Genomic DNA, 4,797 nt, shown 5'->3' with positions numbered 1-4,797 from the left:
AAAGAAAGAAAGAAAGAAAGAAAGAAAGAAAGAAAGAAAGAAAGAAAAAAGAACATCCAGGCCTTTTCCCCTCTGGGTACCCTGGAACTTTCTAAATTCCCAGGCAAGCTGCTTATCGACCACTGCAGCATGATGCCCCCACCTAAGGCTTTGTCCCATTACGTGACCATTTTAACTGGCAGACAGAGGGAACCTGTTGGACTCAGTGTGAAGCATCCAAGGCTCACCCACTCTGCCTGCAGAACTGTGATTTCTCACAAGCAGAGCAGAGAGCGTCTGTTCCAGTTGATGAGGAAAACGGGAAAAAGAAGAAACAGTGGTCGGAATGAGAAAATTCACGTACCAAACTACATCCTGACCTTCTTTTGATAACCCTTGGGTGCTCCGTGCAGGAGGCAGGGCCCCTCGAGTCTTGAGAGATGGCTCCAGAAGTGAGACAGAGAGGGTGAGGAGAAGGCCAGGATCCACGCGGCACTTCTGGAATGGAGAGCAGTGCTGGAAAGATGAAAGCTGCAGGAGGGCTGAGGCTAGACTTCCGTAAGAGAGTCAGGAACAAACGACAGACTGGCAGGAAATCATTTGGAACCTCTGGGAATACATCCCTGTTGGGGGCAAAAAATGGCAGAACTCACAACTCAGAGAAGGGATATGTGAGGTTTTCGCTCCATTCTCTCACCTGAATAATCCGGGGTAAGTGGTGCCATTGGGGGCCTCCTCTTCTGTGCCTCCGATTCCCACCCTAGGGTGAGAATGGATTAGACAGTCCAACCCAGTGAACTTTGCAAAAGGGCCGTGATTACCTTCAGGAGGCTCCAACTGTGAAAAGCAGCCAATATAATAAGCTCACACGTCAAGACTGATTGCCCCCATTACTGTGCCTGCATATTTCTGCCTTCTAATGCCCACAGTGGAGTGGGAAGAGGACTCGGGTGAGTATCTTCAGGATGGTTTTATTAAGCTCATTTCTAGGCATTGCCCATTTTGCATCCTGAGAAGCCATCAAACCCTTTGAACTTAGCATTTTCATTAGAAGCCATCAATTTTAAATAACGATACAGTGAATTTTGGGACTGCCTTTTATCTGAGGACTTCGAAATACATTACTACTTACTGCTGCCAATTCTCAGCATTTGGCGGATGACATGCCATTAATTTTCGAGACAGTTAAACTAAAGTATCTAATGGTGAAGTGTAACGAGCAGCCGCAAAGTCGGGGAAATCGGCGAGAGGGCTGGGCGTGGAGACTTTGGTCCACACAACTACGCTTGCACAACGAGCAAGGGACTAATGCAGCGCCCTGACTGTTTACAAAGAGTGTTGGTTATGTCGGGGCTGCCCTGCATCTTTTTAGATCTGCTCGCTCTGTTTGGAGAGTTCGCATTCCCAGGTTCCCTTGCAGCTTCACCACACCGCACTGCCAGGACCAGCAAATCTAATCACTAGCGCAGATAACGCAGCAGAACAAATTATAGAGCCAAGTTTATGGCGGTGGCGCCATCAGAGAGTTTTATGGACTCTCCCGTTTGTTTTTAAGATAAAAAAAAAAAATTCTACAAAATCAAAATTAGCTCCTGTCATTTGTGGCTAAAATTCTTGGCAGCTGTTAACTCATATACACAAAAAATAAAAGTTCCCAAACTTCCTCTGGTGCCTTTAGGTAGTCTAACAACTGATTGACCACTCCCTCTCTGAAACTGAAGGTCAATTAACTCAATATTTAATAGGTAAATATGCCCAGTATTCTTTAGTTCTTTGTGCAAAAATTCTTTAATAACTATTGCTAAACACTTCCTGTGTTGAGCAAACATAAGTGTTGTCACCACGTAGAAGAGCTGGGTATCTATAAGGCCAAGCCAGCAATAACTGAGAAATTCCACAGAAAAAAATGAAAAATTGTCACCATCACAAGTGATAGTAAGTGCAGAGAAAGCATTCCTGAGTGTTTTGTTACAATGAGACAAGTCCTTGAAAAGAACACTTTAGGCACCACTAAGACACAGGAAGGAAGGTGAACTGGATGAAGGGAGACCAGATAGGGTCAAGTTAGTAATTCAGAGCAGCAGCTTGCATTAGGAAGTAAAGCACTGAGACATGGGTTTAAAAGGGATGCGTGCAGGAGATACTTACGAGGTAAGATCAAGAGGTTTAGGCAGTGGAATCAATATGGAAGAATGTGATGTCTTTCTGGTGATTCACAGGTTTCTGACTAAACTACTAGGTTCAATCTGGCCCCAAGGTAGCACTGAAAAAGCAGGGCATGATGTCACATGCCTGTAGTGCCAGCACTTCTGGATGCAGAGGTAGAAGAACAGTTGGTGAATTCAAAGCAAGCCTGGGCTACACAGCAAGTTCCAGCCATGAGGCATGTAATTAGACCCTGTCTGGAAAAGTATATTTAAAAAAACAGAAACACTGGAAGAAAATCAAAGTGTGGGGCCATTGTCAGGCTCCATCGCAAACATGGTAAATTATTTCCTTCAAACACTGGAGAGAAAGTGTCACATTGTCATGCAACTAGGATCCAGAACAGAGAGGTGACTGAAGGCGTGAAAGAGCGTCTGGTGCCTGGTGTTAATTTTCAGCTTGACAGCCTCTAGAATCTCCTGAGGGCCAATGGACATGCCTGCCTGGGATTATCCTGATTTCATTAACCAAGGTGGGGAAACCCACTTTAAAATGAGGGTGGCTCCTGGGTTGATTGAAAAGGAGAAAGCTGAGCGCACATCACTCTCTGCAACGTGATCAGTTGTCTCACACCAGGTCCTTCCTGAAGAACTGTTCCCTCAGACTGTGAGCCACAGTCAACCTCACCTTCCATACATTGGCATTGTCGAGAAGTATTTTTATGTAATTAATATACCAAATAATGTCAGCATATTATGAATCCAAGAGGGAATTAACCAACTGATTCGGTCAGAGCCCTCAGGAGCCAATCACATCCTCCAAGCCCATCAGCTGCCAACTCAGCCCCCAACACGTGAGCTCTTGAGGAACAGCTCGGATGGAAGCTGGTATTCTGGTCCCATAGTATGGGATGCCAGGATAAGTGAGCAGCTAGATCAAGAGTTATCATGTCCAGCCCAGCAGCACAATTAGGAACACATAGAGAAGGCCATCTGGGGTAAAGAGACAGTCTTTAGAAACCAGTAACAGTAGGATAGCAGGGTTTTGGAGTAAACTTGAAGGTAGCTTAGGGCAGAAGAAAGAAAGGGAGGGAAAGAGAGGGGAATAGGAAAAACTAGCTCCCGCTGTGAACTAATTCTAACTTCTGATTTCTTTTTCTTCTCAGTACTAGTATATTTATTTACCTGAAGGTTTAGGAGGTACTTTTCACCACATGCCTTCAGGTTTGGGGAAGCCTGTCTCAATATCGCTCTGCAGTACTACATTGTATGTTCTAATTATAACTGCCAGCCATTGCTTAAGTTAAGTTAGAATTCTTTCTCACCTTAGTATTACAGTACAAAACACATGCGCGTGCGCGCATACATACCAATCAATCAGGTCCTCCCCCTTTATGCCACTCCAAACTTGAACTGTAATGATTAAGCTGAGTCACGAAATGCAGGCACATCATCAGCACACATGTGGTAATGGCTTTTGTACTTACTCCTGCCTCTCCATCCACCAGGGGAGTCAGGCACAGCTCGCCCTGCCCTGAAGTCACCAACGCAAACCTTCTCCAGAGAGCAGTACGCAGCACCTGAGAGGAAACCACAGTTAAATCTACCCGTGTTCTCAACAGAGCCTTGGTTGGCGGAAGAGCTTGCTTCAGAAATTCCTACTCTGCTGACATTTGGCAGGATTCCTGTCAACAAAAATTGCCTCAACCAACACCTTGTAGAGTGCCAGGAACGTAGCAAATATTCACTATTTGTTTTCTGAAATCTGAAGAAAATGAAATGAAGATGAACCGTGTCTAATCTCATAATAGTCAATAAAATAAGGTCATTCGTGGCAGCCACACAATAGGGACTGTGTAACCATTGGCTATCGGTATTGCAGTCATTGTCTAGAGTCATTGGTGCTTCTCGCTCATGTTCAGAAACCCAGAATGGCCTTTCCTAAGACTCCACCCCTCTATCCCTCCTTCTTAAGTCTTACTACAACTTTCAAAGAAGATTACATTTTCTCTCTATTTTCTCTTCTCTCCTTCTCCTCCCTAGACACACATACTATCAAGCACACAGGGCACGAAACCATCCTGCATTGCTGATTGATGGGAATGAGCACAACCCCTACAAAAGAAAAGTCAACACTATTCAAATTACACACATGTATGCTTTCCACTCCAACAGCTCATACTACAGAAGTTATCCTAAATATCAGCTCACACTCACACGACCTGCACATATATAGAGGATTATTCCTCCATTCATAGCTGTTCCAAATGGCAAAAAAGAAGTGGCAAAGTATACATGAGCGGGTAGCTCACTAAACATTTCCATAACCTACAATCAACTTTGATAGAGCAAATAATTTTAAGTTGACACCTCCATGTTCTTGTATGAGGAAAAACTCCCAAATGTCTTCCTAGGTTGAACCTCAGTGCCAAAGGACAACATACAAAAAAAAAAAAAAATCCTAAATTTTATGCAAAAGTGTGGAGTTAATGATAGACACAGTTGTTCTTCCATACTGAAATATTCAATCAGCCGAAGAGCAAAATATTTGAAAAAAAAATTATGATTGTACTGTTTATGTGAAGATTTTTTCTTACAGTTATTCCCTAAATATTCTGGAAAAACAACACAATGTTTCATGTATATACATGGTCCAAAGACAATTTGAAGTATA

General features: G+C 43.5%; 1 long non-coding RNA gene across 1 annotated transcript in view; it reads right to left on the bottom strand.

Annotated features, from left to right (window-relative positions):
• The window catches only part of LOC129683907 (uncharacterized), a 5,690-nt gene extending 1,976 nt beyond the window's left edge, over window positions 1-3,714 (bottom strand). Inside the window, exons 1-2 of the long non-coding RNA XR_008721217.1 lie at window positions 3,611-3,714; window positions 344-602 (exon numbers count right to left, since the gene is read on the bottom strand). This is a non-coding gene — a long non-coding RNA (uncharacterized LOC129683907). The remainder of the gene's footprint in view (window positions 1-343; window positions 603-3,610) is intronic.
• Window positions 3,715-4,797: the final 1,083 nt, after the last annotated feature.

Source organism: Psammomys obesus, unplaced genomic scaffold (assembly GCF_907164565.1).
Source record: "Psammomys obesus unplaced genomic scaffold, mPsaObe1.curated_primary_1811, whole genome shotgun sequence".
NCBI classification, from domain to species: domain Eukaryota; kingdom Metazoa; phylum Chordata; class Mammalia; order Rodentia; family Muridae; genus Psammomys; species Psammomys obesus.
The sequence above is the reverse complement of the archived record's forward strand: the minus strand, read 5'-3'. Positions and strand labels throughout refer to the sequence as shown.